Source organism: Echinops telfairi, unplaced genomic scaffold, assembly GCF_000313985.2.
Source record: "Echinops telfairi isolate 266 unplaced genomic scaffold, ASM31398v2 ScPeMD7_4;HRSCAF=17, whole genome shotgun sequence".
Classification (NCBI taxonomy): domain Eukaryota; kingdom Metazoa; phylum Chordata; class Mammalia; order Afrosoricida; family Tenrecidae; genus Echinops; species Echinops telfairi.
Window position 1 is genome coordinate 47,313,616 of NW_022103900.1, and position 12,843 is coordinate 47,326,458.

Genomic DNA, 12,843 nt, shown 5'->3' on the forward strand with positions numbered 1-12,843 from the left:
CCATTGATCCCATTTTTTTCATCTCTGAATTATTTATCCTGCCTATCTTATCTAAATAGACATGCAGATACATTAATAAGTACAATAACCAGACAAAGCCAAATAAAACAACAAAGAAAGTCAAAACCCACAAAACAATAATGACAACCAAAAAACCCCAAAACAAAACAATGACACAAAGAAAGCCACTGACAAAATGGAAAAGCCTATAAATAGTTCAAGGTCTGTTTATTGGCCTTTAGGAGTGTTTTCCAGTCAAGTCTGATGGGGTGCCACACTCTGTCTCTCAAGTCTATTTTTGGAATTCCCTGGTGATTTCATCACTCTGCTCCTCCTGCTGCTCTGCTGCATGCCCTCAGTGCCTCTCCCCAGCATGATGGGACCAGACCATTTCAGCACATTTTAATGCGGATTTTATGGTAAACTTAGGTGCCTCAGCTGATATTTGGGTGGGCTTCTACTCAAGTATATAGGGTGATTGATTTCTTTGCTTGATCTTCCTGTCATTGACTTCTAACTTTATAGCATTACAATCTGAAAAGATTATACTACCTCTATCTTTTAAAAATTTATTAATGCTTGTTTTTAGCTTAACATGCAATCTATGAACACTGGGGAAAAATTTACTGTGTTATTGTTGTTGGTTGAACTATTCTGTGTAAGTTTCAGAGATCAAGTTGCTTGATTTTATTATTTTGCTCTTTTGTTTCTTTGTTGATTTACTTTCCAGTTTATCTCTTTTAACAAAAGTGATGCGTGTAAATATCCATTTATTGTATTATTGTTCTATTTATCTTTTCAACTTTATTTGAGTTTGATTCATCTATTTTAAGGGTATTTTATTGTCTGCATAGATGGTTATTCTGGTTATGTATTCTTGTTCAATTGTGGCTTTCATCATTATATTAGCAACTTCGTTTTCTCTCATGATAGCTTTTACTTTGATGTCGATTTTGTCAGAAATTAATAATGCTACAACTTCATATTTTGACCACTATCAGTTTGATATATCTTCTCCATTAAATAAATTTTTCAGTCTGATTTTCTCTTTGTATATTTCTTATAAGTAGCATATTAATGGCTCATAATTTCTTATCCATTCCACTAGTCTTTATCTGAACTAGTGAGTTTAACCCATTTACTTTCAGTGATGTTATCAATAGGTATGTTTTTATTGTAATTTGTTGTACTTTGGGGCTGTTGATTTGTTTGTTCACGGTAATTTTTTGTGCTGATTTCAATTCGTTTTATAATTTTCTTGTCATTTCTCTTTCTTTTTTGTTTTAACTTACCGTTTAGTAGGATATGATAGTTTTTCTCTTTTGTTGAAGTTTTACCACTTTCTTCGAGTTTATTTTTCTGTTGTTATTGCTTTTGTTTCTTCCCCAGTTTAAGGCAACTACGTGTCTTTTACAAACTACTTGATTTCTTGTCTGTTGAACTTTTAAAATATCATCTCTGCTCCCTTTATTGCTGTATTGTTATCTTTATTGTGAAATGTTATCTGTGGTTCCTTATTTTGAAAGTTGTGCTTTTTGTTTCACTGTATGCATTATTTAAGTAAGGTAATTTCCACATAATGTCCTTTATAGTGAGTTTAGGGTGCCAGGTTTTGTTTTTGTTGATTCTCTGTCCAATGAACACCTTACAGCATTTTTTGTAAGGCTGGTCTTGTTCTTACATATTTCTGTAATTTTTCCTTGTCTATTTCTCTCTTGTATTTGAGGGATCATTTTTCTAGATATAGGATTCTTGACAGTTTACTTACTTATTTTGTTTTAATGTTTTGTATATAAAGATCTATGGCTCTCTTGCCTGCATGGTTTTTAGTGACAAATCTGAGTTTATGCTTATTGTTTCACCTTTATAGGTGATTATCTTTTTCCCAAGTTGTTTCCATAATTTTTTCCTTGCCTTTGATTTTAGAAAGGTTGACTACTATGTGTTGTGATGATTTTCTTTCAGGATCTATTCTACTTGGGTTCTCTGGAATTCTTGAATATTGCTTTCTCTTTTTTTGTCATTACATTAGGAAGGCTGTCTTCAATATTTATTGGAATTTTTCTTTGTATTTTTACTTCTTTCTGCTCTTGAATAGTTATCAAATGTCAGGTGTTCCTTGTAATGGTGTATAATAACATTCTTAGGTTCTTCAGATGTTGCTTTTTGCTTGTTTTTTTGTTTGATCTTCTTGTATTTTGGTTTCAAGAGATTTATCTCTGATATCACTGATTCATGTTTCCATTGTTTGAATTCTACTGTTGTGTTCTTTCAAAATTTTATTCAGTTCTAATATCTTAGCATTTGCATTCAACAACTATTTGGAATTGTGGAATTGTTGCTAGTTTTACATATATTTTATCAGATTGCCTTTGCAGTGTTTACTTGAATTTTTTTAACTTCTCTTCTACTTTTTTCCTTTCTTTATATCTGTTGAATTTTTCTCCTTATTTGTAAGCAGCTGATGGTCATTTTTCTAAATGCCCCAAAGAAAGATCTAAGATTTTGTTATTTAAAAAAACATTTTTTTTTAATTGGAACTGTATTCTGGATCTAATTCTGTGGTAATCTGCTTGATTTTATCTACATTTCTTATTTTCTTCTGTTCTTAGAGACTGGCTTTTGTTTCCAAGATTATGTTGTCTTGATATTTATCTCTGTTTGCTTTTCAGGCAATAATAAAAAGAATAGTATTTTCTGTGCCCTTGGTATAGTTCTTTACTGTTCAAAGTTGGCTAGATCAGAGGACAATAGCTCCTTCCAAAATGGTATGATAGCAGGAAAAATAAATACCACCTATGTGGTAATTATTAGTATCTATGTTTTTCAGGAATTATAGGCCAATGACCAATAAAGCTATTATCAAGGGAGAGAGAAGTCAATATCCTAAATGCTCTTTACCTGCCAACCTGAGCTGCCTTAGGTAACTCTGATTAGAGAAAAGTGATCAGGTTCTTTTTAAATTAACACCCTCAGATTGTCAGCTGATAAACAGGATATATATCTGTAAACCACAGGCACAGTGGAAGTTAAGCTTCAAATTTTCCCACGTGAATTTTCTCCAATGCAAGTTCACATAACTTTGCCCCTTGGGATGGCTTGTCCCTCCAGTGGCTCAGGATGAGGTTCGACCCTTTTCTTTGGGATCAGATCAAGTTTTTAGGCCTAAGTGAGCTTTGGAAATAAGCATCCTGATTTAAAGCATTTAAATCATCTCTAACTGACAGGTATCCATTGTTTTGAGATAAGACTCTCTCAACCATAGGACTGAAAAAAGCTAATGAATTTTCCTCAACCAAGTGAAATCATGTTTATCACCATCCTCCCCCTGCTCAGCATGGGTGAGCCACTACTGTTCAACAATATGTTAGAGGAGAAGTGACATTGTCCTCTTTGGAATGAGATTAAATCCTAATTTCAATGCTGATGTTGATAATGAGGAATCAGATCACCTCTGCCTCCCTTACTCCATCAATTCCTGAAGCACCAGGGGGAGGGATAACTTCATCTGTGTCCTATTGGGTCAGCCAAGAATCTGTGACTTTTGGAGTGTTCCTAATGCTGGTGTCCTCTCTCTGAATTACCAGGCCCTATTTGGTACAGTTTTCTGCTCTCCCAGGGAGGTTTCACACTCACGGATTTTAGGTCTGTCCTATTTAAAAAATAAATAGCTTTATTGGAATATAACTCACATAATACAATTTAATAGTTTGATAACACTAAGAAGTATTTTACAATCACCATAATCAATGTTAGAACCTTTTTCCTTATTGTAATCATCAATATTAGCTCACCATTTCCCCCCAGCCTCCCCTGCCATACTCCCAAGGAACCATCAATTTAATTACTCTCTCAACTGGATTTCAAATACAGAACAAAGTAAAGCAGACTAAACCCTCAATAGAAAAGAAAACCAAAAACATTAAAAATTACAACACATTTAAAATGGATCATAATGGAGATCAAGTGAAATTTTAATCTAACTGCATCTACAATATTCCAATTTCCAATCATTCTGCTTGATAACAAGGCTATTCACATCCCTGGTCATGAATCAACTTTTAAAAGGGTCAAAAGGGTAGATTAAATGATAAGATATTACATTTTATTTTAACTATGCCTGCCACAATGGACTTTATAATGCTCTGTCTGATAATAAGGTTATTCACAACCCTTAACTATGATCAGATGGGGTTTACCAGAGGCTTAATGCATGTTTAATCCCTGCAAATGGATTTTGGGCTTCCACTGTCATCCACAGCCTTCTGTACACTAGGTGTTCATAATTGAAGCTGATACCATTTTCTCCTTTGGATTTGGGTTATATTATATATAATCCTTGGATCACACAGGCTGGTGTGTTTCTTCCTTGTCAATTTAACTGACATCTTTAATTTAAAAAATTTGTTGGAAGAGGGTATTACAGAGCAATCCCTATTCAGTCAGCCTTTTCTTTCCTCATTTTATAATTTTTTTCATTAGAATTTAGCCTCACTCTTTATAGATGTTATTGAATTTTCATAGATCCATATTAAATTTCTTAGTTTCAAACTCTGGATTAATCTTCATTTTCCAAAAGAAATGGCTAGGTTTAGGAGTTGGGTAGTTTTTCAGTATGTCCTCCCAAAGATTTTTGAGGCAATAATTCAAATATTTCTTAGTTATCAACAAAACAAATCTTACCAAACCAATCTGTATTTGATCCTTTCCCTAAAATAATGTCTTAGTTTGAAAATCATTTTTCTTTTGAATAGTCTTGAAATGATAGTTTAATTTTCCAAACTATTAGTCCTGGCTCATTTATGATTCTTTAAATTGTAATTAAGAGGTCAAAAATATTATTTTCATATCTTTTATTATCTCTGATTTTATTATAGACAGAAGGAAGTTAGTGATATTGTAAACATTCTACTTGGAAACCATTATGTGTATTTTTAAATCTTCATATTAACACAGGCATCAATGGTGCCAAATTTTCTAATACTGCATAAGAATCCTCTTTATGATACCTTCCAACAAAATTCTCACTTTCCCTAATCATTTCCATGATCCTTTAGATTATTAGCATGTTTGCCTCCACATTTTAGACATTCACTAACAGTTCCTTAACGGTTTTCTGAATTCTACCCTCTGCCCAGCCCCAATTGTACCTAAAACCTGTGTCGCATATTTCAAGAAGCATCATACTTCTATAAAAAAATGTTCAATTGCTTACAAAACAAACATTTTTAAAACAGCATGGGCTAACCCCCGCACCCACCCAATTGTTGTTGCTGACCATCTGCAGTTTTGTCAAGGTTCAACATAGACATTTGTCATCACTCTGTGACTATAACTCCATCTATCTACTTTATCAATCTATCCTGCTTCCTCCAGATATAAACAACTGAGATGCATAGATCAAGATGACTAAAAATACATATAAAGGTAGAGACTTCAATTTTTTAAAAAAATTATAAAATTATGCATTATTTAGTTAGAATGTAACATTATAAGAGAAAAAATCTCACACAATCTTACAGTAATGAATATAACTACTTGGTAAGTATGTTTCTCTCTAGGATCTCACCAAAAGCCATGATCTCTGTGACTCAGCATGACTTGATTTCTTTAAAGCCATTTAACTGATTTCTAACCAGTAACTAAAACCCAATGGTTTTAGATTGTAAAATAGAATGTTAGCAACCTATGAGTGAAGAGAAAACAGGTATGGTCTTTGATGGATTAAATGGTGTCCTCCCAAAATATATATTGAAGTCTGACCACTTGTACTTGCAGATATGATCTTATTTTGAATTATAAAAGTTATTTTGCTATATTAATAAGGCCATATTATTGGAGGGCCAGTGTAGGGAGCATCATAAAGCCAATCACTTCTGAGTTATAAAATAGACCAAAATAGACCAAAAATAGACCAAAATACACAGTGGGAATGTAGGCACCAAGAACAATAAATACACTATAGACTAGCCATCAGATGCTGAAACAGAACAAGGACTTCTCTATTGCATCCAAAACATATACATAGTGCTTTTTAAGTCATCCATTTTTTCTAATTTTGTTTCAGTAACTCTAACTAGCTGTGATATTAAAAGTTTTGTGTCACCTTGAGAATAGTTGTCACAAATATGCAAATTACTGCATGGTAAACTGATTTATAAGAGAATATTGAGAACAGTTCGAAGGATTCTCAGTGATTGTCAGTTAAGATTTAGTAATCCCCTATGATGCATTCTAACACAATGTAATCATCTCCATAATGAGCTCTGCTATACTTAGCCCATCTAATGAAAGAAATTTCCTTGGGGAGGTGGCCTGCTTTCAAAATCAGTGCACTTTGTGGAACAGCTTGTTGGCATTTTGTTGAGTGTTGATCCTGCAGCTGGATATTTTGAATTTCAGTTCTTTATGCTTGAGCCTATGGCCTGCTCTATTGCCTGTCTGTCTTGGAAGCCACCTGTGGCCTGTCATTTGATATGCCAACCTTGGATTTATGCAGTTATGCCACCTAGAGCCTGCTGTCCTTTTGCTGATCTTGGGTCCAATAGTCCTCATAGCTATGTTCAAGTCAGGAGAAACCTCCAGCCACACATCTGACTAGTAAATTTTGAACTTGCCCAGACATTTCTCTCTCTCTCTCTCTCCCTCTCTCTCTCTCTCCATGTACACAAACCAACATAGACACACATATATATGCTTCACTGGTTTTGTTCCTCAAGAGAAGAAAAAGACAGTCACTAAAACTGTCATATACAAGCCACTAAATAACTATATATTTCAACTATTTTAAGAAATTAGTTTACTCACTTTTATAAATAGTCCTAAAATTCATAGATTATACATTTTCACAAAATCACTTATATCATTTACTGCTAAATACAAGATAATATATATTATCTCAATAATATGAAGGTAAGGTTAAAAGTGTTGCTACAAACTGGTTGTTGTTACATTCAGTAATTCCATTCTAACTCACAGTGCCCTATGTACAATGGAACAACACTTTGGCCAGCCCCATGCAATTCTCACAATGGTTTTCTATTTGAGACTATAGATGCAGCCCCTCTGTCAATCCATCTTGTTAAAGGCTTTCCTCTTTATTGTGACTTTACATCGCATTATATTCTTTTCTAGGGATAGGTTTCTCCTGACAACATATCCAAAGTATGTGAGATGAAGTCTTGCCATCCTTGCCTAGATAGAATATTCTGTCTGTACTTCTCCCAGGAATATTTGTTTGTACTTTTGGCACTCCATGCTACTTTCAGTATTCTTTGCCAGCATCATAATTCAAGTTCATTGTTTCTTCCTCTAACTTCCTCATTCAATGTTCAACTACCACACATATGTGAGGCAATTGAAAATTGGAGTGTGTCTAGAATATCCTGAAATCTTGAAGAATCTAGAATATCCAAATCTTATCAACGATGGAGGTGAATAGTATTTTTATTTTTTAAGAACTGCATATTTGAAAATTCCTGTTTGCAAGTTGTACTCAATTTTAGGTACTCTCTCCCTTTCTTTTCTTAACTACCCAAGACTGAGTATAGAGAAACCACACAAGGAATGCCAAAGATGGGCATTCCATATGAAACTGCATTTTCAAATCACTCTATGTTTACATAAACCTTGTCAACTACCATATATGATAGAATGAACAAAGGAAATGTGTGAAAGAGAGACTAGAGATGAACAGAAGAAATAGTGAAGTAAAATGTCCAGGACTGTGTGCTAAGAAGGATGACCTGTAAGAACACTAACTTTTCCTTACATTGGTGACCATGTCTGAAAAGTGAAGCAGGTGATTGAAAGAATCATACACACAACCCACTTTAAAATATTAAAACTTGGTTCTGGCAAGTTGATGTGTTTTGCAAAATACCAAGAGCAACGTAACAATGCAATCCCACAGCATATTTGTTGGATTCAAAGCTGTGCAAACTGCACTGATCAGAGAAAACTGTATTTCAGAGTAGATTCTTGAATGACTGGATTCCAGGTCCATTTTTAGTTGTTTGACATTGCTGACATTATTGACCATGTTCATATGCAAGACGGGGGTATTAAAAAGTTAACATGGTGTTTAGCTTCTTGTGTGTACCAGGTCCCTTTCATCGATCTTATGAAGAAGGAGTGAACAGTATCGAACAGTCGCCAGATCTTCTAGAGTCTATATTCCAGCAACAACCCAACCTCGTGTGAGTGAGGATCAAGTGGGTCAGTGTAATAGTAGTCACAGGGTTGTTTAACACAATGCCTGAAATCGGGTAAGTGCTCATAGATGCTCTATGGTCACTTTTATTATTCTCTCCCTTGAAGATTAGTAAATTCTGTATTTAAATAAAGACGGAATTAATGTATTCCTGAAATAATGTGAGGAAGAAAGTTGAAAAACAAATATGCACAATAGATTTAACTCTAGTCTCCTCTGAAAAAGAAAGCAAGTAATGTTGATGTAGGCATATCAATTAGGTGCTAAGGATGCTAATGAAAAGTTTTACAGTACCTAACTGCTGTATTGAATAACCTTATAGGGATCAACACAGTGTTTTTTAATATGTTTTCTCGTTATTATTGTAAATTGGGATTTGTGCTTTGACTAGAAGCAAATGTAATCTAAATGTAGCACTTGACTGAGATGAATATTTCTCAGTTGTTTTGGTATTTTTTACAAGTTAAAGTGGAATAAGCTCCCTATTAAAATAACTAGTGGATTATAATCTCAACCACGATGTTTTTGCTTTATATCTTTGTTTATTTATTCCACCATTAATATCATAATTATTTGTGTGAAAATAGCTATCTTAATTTTGCTGTGACACAGCAATATGAACAATGGAATAATTTTAAATTACTTGAGGAACGTGGATAGCAGATAAAGAACTTGACTAGAAGTGCCTATTGTGACTCTGTTACCAGCTTTAAAACAGACAAGAAAGATGGATGACTCATCTGATGACACTGGTAAAGTGAAGCGTTGGTGTAGGTGATGACTAACATTCTTATATCAAGTATTATGCACTTTTAGGTTGATCTATATTACAAGAGATAAATGTCCCAACTGCTTCTACTTTAGCTTGAGCTAATATATAGGTGATAAAAATAATGAATAAATTTGGCTGTTTATGGAAAGTGTGGAGGTTAATATATAGTCAATTGTCTCAGATGAAAGGTCTGGTGATCTGAAGGTCTGAAGAATCACAACATAGAAAACTCCAGGGATCACAGTTTTACTCCGACAACAATGGCATCTCCATGAGTCCACGTGGGTGCAACAACAACCAGTTACTTAGTTACTATCAGTGATAAAGTGGAGTTTCATTCCAGACTTGACTACACTTGAACTGCAGCAGTTCTGATGTGAATTAATAATTTCTTTCATAACAAGCTTTTACTCTCAGCAAAATCCTCTTTAAAAAAATCAGTGCCTAAAGATCATGGTCAATTCTAAAGGGTTCATGAAGATAAAGTATCCGTTATACTTGACATGTGATAATTGCACTGCACTCTAGAAGGAATACTTCCAAACTTTCCCTCTTCATTTTTGTGATATGTATGTTTTTCCCTTTAACTTGCCTTTAAAAGATTTCAAGGCATTCAACTAAATGAAAAGATAATTATATCCTAAAGGGTTATGAAAATGTTCATCCAACGAGCAAATGTTTAGGGATGTAGTTCTCTGCTTTTATAGTCTGAACACACTTTCAAAGAGTTGCCAAGGCCAACCTCTTCAGATCCCTTCTTATATTACTATTGTGAACATAAACCCTTACTGTAGATATCAAGATTTGTTTATCCTCTTCATTGCACTAGATATTTTCCCCGTCATTAAAATAGCCTTTTAAAAAATACTTTTATTGGGGAATCTTAAATGTCTTACCATAATCCATACATTCATACAATGTGTCAAGCACATTTGCACATATTCCACCATCATCATGTTCAAAGCATTCTCTTCCCAATTGAGCCCCTGATATCAGCTCCCCATTTCTTTCCCCTACCTCCCCTGACCGCCCTCCCTCATGAACCCTTGATAAGTTATAGATTATTTTTTTCCATATTTTACATAGTCCTCCATTGCCCCTCACCCACTTTTCTGTTATTCGTCCCCTGGGAGGGGGTTCTACTTGATCCTTGTGATCGATTCTCCCTTTCTCTCCCCACCCTCCCCTAATCCTTCTGGTATCTCTACTCTCATTGTTGGCCCCTATCCTATATTCCCTGTGTTGTGGACTCTTATCTGTAGCAGTGTGCATGCTCTGGTCTAATCTGATTTGTAAGGTAGAATTGAGGTCATGATAGTGGGGGTAAGGAAGCACCAAAGAACCAGAGGAAAGTTGTGTGTTTCATCGGTGCTATACTGCACCCTGACTGGCTTATCTCTTCTTTGTTATCCCTCTGTGAAGGGATGTCCAATTGTCTACAGAAGGGCTTCGGGCCTCCACTCCATGCCCACCTACTTCACCCATTCACCTTTGGTATGGTTTTAGTCTGGGTGTTGAATCCTGATACCTCATCTTATTGACACCTCATGATCACACAGGCTGGTTTCATCCACTTAAAAATCATCTCCTTGCCTTCAATGTAGGCTCACTGAACAATCATTAAGAACTTGCTTTCATTAATTTTACATTGCTCTTCTCTGATACTGTTGATCTTGGCTGTTCAATAACAATGAATTTGAAAAATACATTTGTAGGGGGAGGGATGGATAGTGCTAAAAGTGTCCATCACAAATTCTCCTTTTCTTATTCTTCTAATTTTCTGGAAATTTAATTGAGGAGCCTTGCTAAAATGAGTTATCTTGAAATGTGGCACATTGAGTTGGTGATCCATTAACATCTTAGTTAATTTAACTCAGCCCTAAGAAAAGGCACTCAACATGGATTACATTAGATTTAGGGGGAAACAAAATGAAAATGTAGTAGTTTAGACATTATCAGACTGAGTAACTCATCAAAGTGAGGATCATGAATGTCTTGAAAGTAGTGTAAGTGCCCCAGGATTGTTGAAGTGTAAGAAATGGAGAGAGGGTTGCCCATAGAAGAGATGGAAGTTATAAAAGCCCTCTACGCCATAATCACTTCTGATTCATCATGGGCTGGTTTTAGCTTTAATCAAACTGCAAAGAGCCATTATAATTAAAAACAAAAACAGTCACTTCTGCTTTTCACAGTACTGAGCAAAGAAAGCCAGGACATATGAAGAGAGCCAGAGTGGAGAATTTGTGAGCAAGTGGAGAATATGTGAGTGAGTGAAGAATATGTGAGCTAGTGGAGAATATGTGAGTGAGTGGAGAATGTGTGAGTGAGTGGAGAATGTGTGAGTGAGTGGAGAATATGTGAGTGGGTGGAGAATGTGTGAGTGAGTGGAGAATGTGTGAGTGAGTGGGGAATATGTGAGTGAGTGGAGAATATGTGAGCAAGTGGAGAATATGTGAGCGAGTGGAGAATTTGTGAGTGAGTGAGGAATATGTGAGCGAGTGGAGAATTTGTGAGTAGTGAGCTTTTACTGTTGCCTGTACTTTCCTTTTAACTTGCTCTCTTTTGAAAACAGGTAAAAAAGAAAAGAAAAGAAAAAAATCAGGTAATAATTTCCATTCACCAACTAACTTTCAAGATGTCTCAATTCTTTTAAGTCATATATCCAATCATGTAATTAAAGGTTGTTATTTGAGGGAGAGAAAAATAAATCTAGAGACTAGATAAGAGACAATGCATGTGCATGAGTGTATCTGTGTGCAAGAAATGGGTCTTACCTCTGTCCTGAAATCTAATGAACTTCTACAAATGATTTTATAGAATTTTAAATGTTTCAGAAAAGAGTTATATAATTAAATAAAATGCAATGTGATGTACATTTTATAGTAATGTCATAATATTACCAAGTGTCTGCTTTATCTATATTCTCCAATTCTAGAAAACAATAGTCACAAAATAATTTTACTTTGAGCAAAATTTCTCACAATCTTTTCACAGTACTGAGCAAATAAATAAATATTAGAATAAATATTAGAATCATATTAAAATTATTTCTCTTTCGAGAGTTTAAATTATGTGTTGTATGCATTAAAAATCCAAGCACTTGTCTGTTAGTCATTCTCTGGTGGCTCTGTGTTGCTACAGGAATTGATGAAATGCCAATTAAAACGTTTCAATCAGGTGGCCATCTAGCTAAGAAACAACAAAGCCCACACGGAAGAAGCACACCAGCCCTACCCTGACACGAATGCTGAAGACAAAGCAGGTGCATAGGTAAATGCGGTGAAGAAAGCTGATGGTGCCCAGCTGTCAAAATACATGAAATCTGTGGTCCCATGTGCTGGAAGATAAACAAGGGGCCATCTAACTGAGAAACAACAAAGCCCACATGGAAGAAGCACACCAACCTGTGAGATGACAAGGCGTCAAAGGGATTGTCAGGCATCAAAGACAAAAAAAACCCCAAAAACATAGCGTTGTGAATGAGGTGGAGTGCAGAGTGGGGACCCAGGGCCCATCTGGGGGAAATTGAACATCCCCTTGCAGAAGGGCTCCAGGGAGGTGAGGAGCCAGTCAGAGTGCAGCGCAGCAAAGATGAAATATACAATTCTCCTCTAGTTCTTAAATGCTCCCCCCCCCACCAACTATCATGATCCTAATTCTACCTTACATATCCAACTGGACCGGAGGATGTACACTGACACAGATAGGAACTGGAAATATAGGGAATCCAGGACAGATGAACCCCTCAGGACCTGTGGAGAGAGTGGCGATGTGGAGGGAAGTGAGGGAGAAAGGGGGAACAGATGACAAGGTCTACATATAACCTCCTCCCTGGGGGATAGACAGCGGAGAAGTGGGT